The sequence below is a fragment of the Melanotaenia boesemani genome, chromosome 10 (assembly GCF_017639745.1).
Source record: "Melanotaenia boesemani isolate fMelBoe1 chromosome 10, fMelBoe1.pri, whole genome shotgun sequence".
Lineage (NCBI taxonomy): Eukaryota > Metazoa > Chordata > Actinopteri > Atheriniformes > Melanotaeniidae > Melanotaenia > Melanotaenia boesemani.
In genome coordinates, this window is record NC_055691.1 from 20,550,864 (window position 1) to 20,560,243 (window position 9,380).

At 42.7% G+C, this 9,380-nt stretch overlaps 1 non-coding gene across 1 annotated transcript; it reads right to left on the minus strand.

Moving 5' to 3' along the window:
• Positions 1-8,153: 8,153 nt before the first annotated feature.
• On the minus strand, positions 8,154-8,225 carry trnam-cau. Its single transcript has one exon. It is a non-coding gene; the product is annotated as a tRNA-Met (tRNA).
• Between the last annotated feature and the right edge of the window lie 1,155 nt (positions 8,226-9,380).

The following is a 9,380-nucleotide window of genomic DNA, read 5'->3' on the forward strand; positions in this document are numbered from 1 at the left end:
CTAATAAAAATATTGAGTAGTTATTAACTTATCACAGCTATGAAATATTAAATAATCCATCTTTGGTCGCTACATTTTCAGTCTTATCCCTGGGTGTAAATTACATTAGTTTATCAACTTTATAATATGCTCCATATCACAGAACGAAGTTTATCATGTTTAACCAAGATCTGGCATCAAATACTTGTGGACACAAATTACACACCTGTAAACATTTCACCACCCCATTTTATATTTTTACCTTCATATACGCTAAATCTGTGTGACTATGTCCTCATAATTCTAAACCATAAGTCAGTCACAACCAACCCTCCAGTGATGGATTACTCCTTCACCTTTGTTACTGATGATTCCATAAACACACAAAGCTTAAAGGTGATGAGATCTTTATTTTGCACATAACACACACACACCAAAAAAAAGAAAAAAAAATTAAATGATGCATTTTCTCTTTAAATGTGTACATCATGTATACATGTATGTTCTGTCTGTCGAACTTCCAGAACATGATGCTTATTATGAAGAGGTGTGTTGTGATTAGCTGGAAGGCAGGAGGTAAAGCATCCAGGCTGTTCTCCATCTCCTTCAGTATCTGCAGCAGGTGGTTGTGTCCATCCTCTCCAGTGCAGCTTCAGGCGGCCACAGATGTATTGAAATGTCTCCCTGGCCATACAGAAATTCTCTATCCACTGCTCATCGGTAAAATTGAGAACAACCTTTTCCCACTAGTTATCAGCTTTGCTCCGGACCAGCCAGACGGTGAGGAGGTTCAATGAGCTGCAGCAACGTCTGAAACGCAGAACACGAGTTTCAATAAACCCACCGTCTGAAATATTTACTTATTGTAATCTGCTCAACACAGACAGTAGAAAACCGTCTGAAATGTTTACTCATAAGACACGTATACAATCGGCGCATGTTTAATAAATTAAACTTACACGTCGTCTCCTTTGCAGCGTATCTCCTGCCGCTGGATTCTTCATCTTCTGACTTTCAGGAGCCTTCCAGCCTCGACGTGAGACGCCTGGTTGTATCGTTCGTCAGTAACATCTCCATCAAGCAGAGCATGAACACTACGATCTCTTCGTTCTCCATATTAGCTTGCCGTGTTGTTTTGTTTTTAGCGGGTTTTGTTTTGTTGTTATGTGGCGCTAAAGTCACACGTCACTGTCGCAGACGTATGCGTCACATTGGTCCCGCTACCGCCCCCAACTCATGTGCGAATGCAACATGAAACAGTTCCCCTGGAGAAGAGCCGTTCTTAGAACTAGGACAGTTATTAGAACTGCGTTCTTAGAACTTCTCTGTCGGAATGCGCCTAAGGACAACAGTTTGTGGGATCTGTTTGGCCGGCGTACTCGAACCCAGTCGGCTATGGCGAGCGTGGGATGCTTTACGCTGTGTTTCCTGTCAAATCTTTGTTTCATGCGGTGTTGCTCGACCGCCACATTATCACTTGCGGAGGATCCCGCTGGTGTTCCCCTTTGTCCCGGCAGCCGCAGGCGGTCCAAGGGAAGCTGCAGCTCACAGCCCAGCATCAAGAGAGCTGGAGAGTGGCCCGTCGTAGCATGAGGCGTTGCTCTGTAGTGGAGGAGGGTGTCCCTTAAGGTCGATGTGAACCGGAAACAGCTTGCCAGATGTGCTCTGAGCCCATTCTTGAGAGTCTGATTAAACCGCTCCACGCCGCCATTAGCCTGGGGGTGGTACAGGGCGGTCCTAATGTGTTTCATGCCCCATTCCTCAGTGAAAGCAGTGAAGTCGGTCGAGACAAACTGGGGTCCGTTGTCGGTGGTGATGGTGTCTGGCACGCCCCAACGTGCAAAGAGGGAAGACAGGAAGTCAGTAACCACCCTGGTGGTTACGGTGCCAGCCGGCAGCACTTCGGGCCACTTGGAGTGGAGGTCATAGACCACCAGGAGGAAACGTTGGTGTTGGGGTACATCGTGGAGTTCGCCACAGATGTCGAGTTGGATGTGGGTCCAAGGCTGTAGAGGCGGAGACCGGGGCGGGCCTGTCTTCCCGCTTGTCAAACAGGCTGAGCAGTTTTTCACCATTGTCTCGATGTGCCTGTCGATGCCAGGCCACCAAACCAGACTCCTGCACCGCTGTTTAACCTTGACCACACCCAGGTGGTCTGTCCGTAACGTGAAATGGCACCCGTACAGGTACATATGCCACCTCTCACATTCCCAGACGCACGCCAGTGCTTCCCTTTCCCCGACCGAGTACTTCTGTTCGGTCGGGGTAAGTGACCACGACGTGAACGCCAGCGGGCTCTCAACGCCCTGGTGGAGTTGGGAGAGGACAGCGCCGACTGCGGCGTTAGAAGCGTCACAGGTCACAAACGCTGGACTCAGTCGAAATGGGCGAGCACCGGTGGGGAGGTGAGCTGCGATTTGAGTTGGCGGACTGCAGCAGAGCACACGGGGGTCCAAGACCAGGGGGCACCCTGGCTGAGGAGGGCAAGCAAAGGTGCTGTGGTTTCTGAGTAATGTGGGAGAAAACGCAGGTAAAAGCCCGTCATCTCTAGGAACGATGACAGATGGGTGGGACAGGTAGGCTTGGGCAATCGTAGGATTTGCGTCTACTTTCGAGTGAAGTGGGCTCAGACCATCTGTGGTCAAGCGGAACCCCATGAACTCTATGGCAGATGCTGCAAAAACGCACTTCTCACCGTTGAGTGTGAGATTATGGCGGGCGAGCCGAACACCCTGGAAAGACGGTCGTCATGCAGGGTGGTCGACGCGCCGTGCACCACGATGTCGTTCAGGTATACAAAAATTGGGAAATAAACGTCGGACCGTAGGCTCGCTAAGCAGGGGTCTCGACGCAGCCAGATCCAGCAGCAATGGTAAAGGCACACCGTCCAGTTCCACCGTGCACCATTTAAATGGTTTTGTGCCGGAGCTCACGGAGCGGATAGTGGTGGGGATCAATGTCTGTAGGTCCGTAGGTGTCGGAGCCGAGCGGCACACTTTGGAGAAGTGATTAAGCTTGCTGCATCGTCGTCACCGCTGGCCTGTGGCTGGGCAGGTTGGGGCGCGTGTGCGATGAGAGGAAGATCCGCAGTTACCGCAGGGTTGGGGAGCAGTGGCGCCCTGAAAGCCCGCAATATTCACCGCTAGGTCATCCTGGGGTGAAGGGGAAGTGGAGGGGGGTTGCGGGACCACAAGGGCCACAGATTATGTCAGTGAGGCAGGGTGGGTCAGGGCCGGGTCGGGCGTTGGTAGCTGCGATGATAGCAGAGCTGCATACTCCAATTCGAAAGCCATATCAACTGCTTTTGAGAGAGATAGGTCGTCTGATGACATAAACAGTTTTTCCCGCAGCTTCAGGTTGGTCTTGTGCTCCACCAACTGATCCCGAATCATCTCGTCCTCCATGGTTCCAAACTTGCAGGGTCTGGCTAAGCATTGGAGGTCCGTCACGTAATGGTGGACTGACTCACTGGGTTGTTGGTGGCGCTGGCGGAAGAGGATACGTCGGACCACCCCGCTCTGTGGGGCGGCGAAATGGCCAGCCAGTAGCGTGACACCGCGTAGGTCCATGCAGGGCCGAGCATGCGGAAGATACGTTGTCCCTCGACGCCCAGGCCGTGGATAAGCATCGCCGTTAGCCGCTTGTCTGGAGTATCAGCTAGGCCGATGGCCGCCACAAATGTCTGGAAGGACTCATACCAGTGAAGCCATGGAATTGGAGGTTTGCCAGGCAGGGCGGGGAACAGGGGTAAAGGTGAGAAAAGATGCTCCATCCTCGTCGCCAATGTTATTTCCAGAAAACACGGACCACAGCGTTGTAGTCAACTAACTTTATTTAGCCTCATGGCCACACGCACAACAACAACTTCAGACCGGAAGTCCCCTCACACGTGTCACACCATTCCGGTACCGTGCAGAACCGTACACCACAGGTGTAGCAAAACAGCAAACGCAAAACAGGATTGGATCACCCTGAAATCCAGTTTTTCAGGAACACGTAATCTGGATTTCCAGCATGTAGATTAGTGTGCGCTGCCGGCCATGTGAAGAACAGCAGGTAGACAAGACGGTTTGCTTGCCTTGCGAGCATGTCATGTAATACATGCATATATTGTCCTACATAACATTGCAACCAGGCGGAGTCTCCCTGTCTGTGACAATGTTAATGACGCACCTGAGCCCCGTGTGGAGGTACCGGCCCAACCTCTGTCATTCTGTCAGAATGACGGACGGGACGTGTAGTGAGGGATGCAATCGTTAGAAATTAATTTTTTTGACAGGTTTTTTACTGATTATGCAGTGATGAATAACAGGACAACGCTCCAGCCGCAGCACTAGACGACAGGAGGAGACAGAGTGTTAAAAAGCTAAAACCACTTAAATGAATTATGCTAAAATGAAATAAAAAGGATAAACCAAACCATGTAAAATCAACTAAAACAAACGGCAGCCAGTGCTGTCCCTAAAAGCAAAACACATAAAACATTAAGCTTCTTGTCACAGCTTATGGCAGACCCACAATTAAAATCATAAAACAGCACAATAAACACACAACAAAAAGTCAATCTCACCAGTGGGCCAGGAAATCAATGCTCATAGTAGAGCTTGCCCGCTGGGTTTAAGTAGTCGCACCCTTCAGTCACACCTGCCATCAATCAGTCCTTCCTGATTGCCACCCTGCTCCGTGAATCCCGTCCGGCCGCTGCAGCCCTCTAGAGGCCAACTGCTACACTATGTTACCTATTTTATCACTGTAACGGATAGGTCGGGTGTAAAATACAAATATAAGCATATTTACCGAATAAAGAGTTCTATTATTTGATCAGCTTTTAGGCTGTACCGCAGTTTCTTTCTGAAATCCATCTTATAATCCTGCCCTCTGTTGGGATCAGGATAATCCTGTTTTTTGGATCAAAGTTATCCGGATTCTTTTCAAATGTTTTGAACAACTCAAACTGAGGGTTTTATCCAGATAACAACCAGGATTGGATTACGTGATCCAAGTGGATTTCGGAATCCGGATTTCCGTTTTCAACAACACATTTTCAAAATTTGATCCTATCCGATAAATGAAATCCACTAGGATTACGTTTGAACAACCGGCCCAAAGTTACTACTTCCTGAAGATGCATACAGAATGGTAATCAGACATTTTCAGCTTCACACTAAAACAAATTATCTACACAGACTAACTCTTGCATTTACACATACAGAAACATAGTTATTGTTGGATTAAATGTCTTTATGAGAATGTTTTATTTAAATTTTTTAATTTCATGTTTTCATTGAGTTGCTTGTTATCTCCTAAATCTACCATACGAGTATATACAGAAATATGACATTTTGTTGCACACTGGTGCCTTGAGGCAATAAACCATTTGTGGTAAAGTGGGAAGTGTAGGGGATACATTTCATGACTGTAATAGCAGAGACCCCAAAGCTCCCTCCAAAAAAATAGGTTGAAATATATTTTATTTCTACAAAAGAATGAAACGCATGCCAGAGATGGCTGACTGATAAGGCTCTAACATAACATTTGTTGATGTGCAGCACACGGTGATGTCTTATATGACTGTTTACAGCTCACTCAAGCTGCCTGGAAACACCCAGGTTCTCTGTAATTCCTGCTCAGTCTTATCAATTAAACACCAAACCTCACAGGCCTCTCACATCCATACCATCTGACCACATTAAAACGTTTTCCAACATTGATATTCCAATAATCTGAAAGAGATAATTGTGCAGCTTGTGTTCAACATATTTTATTATACCCTATAAAAACAGATTCAAATCTGTCAAACTGAAACCTGAATCAATCAAAAATAAATATATGAGTTTTACAAGATTATATACACATGGGTGGTGTCTATGGCGACGGTCTCTGTCAATGGGTGGACTGGCTCTTGGTGTGAAAGGATCCCAGAGATATCATTCCTTCATAGCAGCATCAAGGCAGATGTTTATTACTTTTAGTGTTTTTATACTTTATACCCACATTAAGTTAAGTGACAGAAAGAAAGAGTCAAGTTTGTGCAGAATAGGGGAGGGTAGGGGCAACTACATGTGTGTGCGTGTGACTGTGTAAAAGAGACTATAATGAGTGTGTTTTTAAATTGCAATATTATCTGTTTTGATGTGTGAGGGCTTGTTTTATTTTAATATGCATGAATTGTTTTTTATCATGTAAAGCACTTTGGCATGAAAAGTGCTTTTTAAATTAAGTTTGATTTAATTTGATGAAATGGTTGACAAATTTTTATATTTTTGTTTGGATATCCCAGCAGCTCATTCAGTTATTGTATAGGTTCATTACAAGAGAAAATAAATCACTCCACCTAGTGGACATATGGCATCATTGCATCTGGTCTACCCACCAGTTTCTCCATGCATTTAATGGCTGTTATAGTTAAAAAAAAATACATAAAAAGATCATACATCCTATAGGAGTACTGTAAAACATGCAAACAAATGGGATTAAAACAGTATCAGTTTTGTGCAAGTTCATGCTTCTCATGAACTAGTTCAAAGTTCAGTTCATTTCAGCTGTTTTAACCCTTTAATGCCAAAATGGCAAAATTGCAATAATCAGCAAGGCCCATGTCTCCAGAACAGCTTAATCTGTTACCACTTTCCACCACCAGATGCAGACATGTGACTCCACGGTCCACAATCAGGCCTGGACGTTGATAGATCGCCGCTGCACAACCTATCACCCTAGATTCTATATATATATATATATATATATATATATATATATATATATATATATATATATATATAGTCATTGCAAACAAATATTTAGTGTTACCCTTCCTTTGGGTAAACACCAGATGTCCAAAGGTCAGTAAATACAGCATGTAATGTATTTCTATATGCTGCTCTGCATCATCTCTACCATGTGAATTAATACAGCATCATCTCACCAACCTTCAAAAATTATCACATGGTGATAATATGTCTCATAAAACCACCAGATATTGACAAATTAAGTTAAACAGCACTGAGTTAGTTCAATACCAGGTTACTTTCCTGAAAGTTAAAGTAATGGTTTGATCGAGGTACTGCAGCTGTTCTTCCATACATCCTCTGGACTAACCAAGTTTATGCACATATCATGAAGGCAGACTCACAGAAAGAACATGAATAAAGAACATTTTATTATCTTTCTGCCTTTAGTTTCAAATAATGGTTTCAGACTGCTGTCCCTGCTTTAGTGAAGTTACTGCCAGCAGGTGTCAAAACTGTCCAATCTAGGTTCTTCTTTTCACCAAAGGACGGAATACATATTAGTTAATGCTTATTTTAAACAACATTGGAATAATTAGTTATAGAAAATGGATGGGTATCATTTTTTTAAATAACCCAAACCTAAAAATGAGATAATATTAGCAGCTAGAATATATTGTATCTTACAGTGCTGCAGGGATACTTTCTGTGGTTCAAAGTCACTGCATCATGTAGGACTCTTCTCAATGGTATATTTCACTCTTCCCAATGGTATATTTCACTAGATGTTGGTTAAAAATCCATATATTGGAATCAAACTCCAAATAGTGGATGGATTTAAGAAATTCTCATTCGTTTCTAACAGTTCTGATACCAAAGCAAAATCTAAATCAAGACTGAAGACATTTCACTTGACTTCTTTTTTGTTTCTTGATGGCAGATATAATTAATGAATTCTCACTCCAGTTTACCAATTCGGACTGTGCGTGGTTTTGGTGCCAATTCCATGTCAAGCTGGTGGGCATCTCAAACCACAGAAATTCTTCCATAAATCAGCAAGGAAACAAAATAATTACAAAAATGAACAGTAACAGGCAAAACTTTCTCAAATACTCCAAGGAAATAATATAGTCTTACTCCAAAGTCTTACACTCTTCCAAAGTGCAAAATGTATTATTAGTTTCACTATTAAACCTCAGTAACAGTAAATAAATCTCATAACAGATCCCTTATTCATAATTATCTCAAACATATTAGCCATCTTTATTTGGAAAAAGTTAAGAACAGTAGATTAGTTTATATATGGACCTTCTCTTTATAAACACTCTTTTTGTTTGTTTTCTTCTTTTAGTAAATCAAAAGAAAATGTTATAGGGGTCTTTTTTGTCCATGTCTATTGTTACAAGTGGGTTAGAAATTATGTTCTTAAATAAAAGGGAAAAGCTAATTTAGCAGAGGATGGTTTCGATCCATCGACCTCTGGGTTATGGGCCCAGCACGCTTCCGCTGCGCCACTCTGCTAAACACGAACACTGTCTCGATAATCTTTGTCCTTTATACATTCTGTGGCGCGGGGAACCGTACAGCACCTTTCACTCGTCCTATAATAGGGTCCGTGTACATTCAGGCAATTCGTTTTTTCGTTTGAAACCAAAATCGAAAAAACAGAAGTACCGTCGTTTTTCTGTTTTTTCTTTTTTACAATCAAACTCGGAAAACGGAAAAACAGAACCGACTTTTTCTTTCCTATTCCCAGAATTCAAAGACGAAAAAAAAAGAAAAACCTAATTAAAAACCGGCCTGTTTTGGGATTTTGGCAATGACTTTTTTTTTTTAATTTTCCTTCAGAATCTAAAGCGGTAAATATGCTAACTGGCGGCCCGGAAGTTAGAATAATTCTTTCATAATAAAACTCCAGATTAACACGTAAAATCATCAATAATGTTATACTATACAAATAACTGCGTTGACCTATATAAAACAGCATTAATATGTTCTTTCGGGTGGACAGTGACCCAGGTAAAAAATAAATATATAACTATAGAAATGAAAACCTAGTGGGTAACCAGGATTGCAACAGATTGTTCACTGTTCGTGTAATCAAAGTGTTGTGGACTGCTAAGTTACGTTTACCTGCTGTAATGTATCTGTACTAAGCTGCCATATTACATGCTGGACGAGTGAATAAAATAATTTTGAAATTATAGTTTTTCTCAGTCTCTTTGCTGCATTTCTCACGTCACTATTTACATTTGCACAATAGTTAGTTCAACCTTCACAACACTTAGTCATTTGCACACATAGTTTCTCATTCTTCAAACAAATTGCAAATGCTTGCTTTTAGCAAGTGACACACTTTTTCAGGTTATCCACTAGGTTCTGCAGTTTTTACTTATTGTTTTGAGAAACACACTAACTACTATGCACATGTTAATTCTGATGTGAAAAATGAACCAAAGTGACTGAGAAAAAACTGTAAAATGCTCATATTTTCTCAAGAAGTGTTTACCCAGTCAGGATCACACAGATTACAGAGCAGTTAAAACTTCCCTTATAGTTTGATTAAATGTTGCCTCATTGTCTCAGGGACGCACATCTAAGTACATTAGGTAAAAACATTTACTTACCTAGATAGAGATAGATAGAGATAGATAGATAGATGAAAAGTAGGTAGTT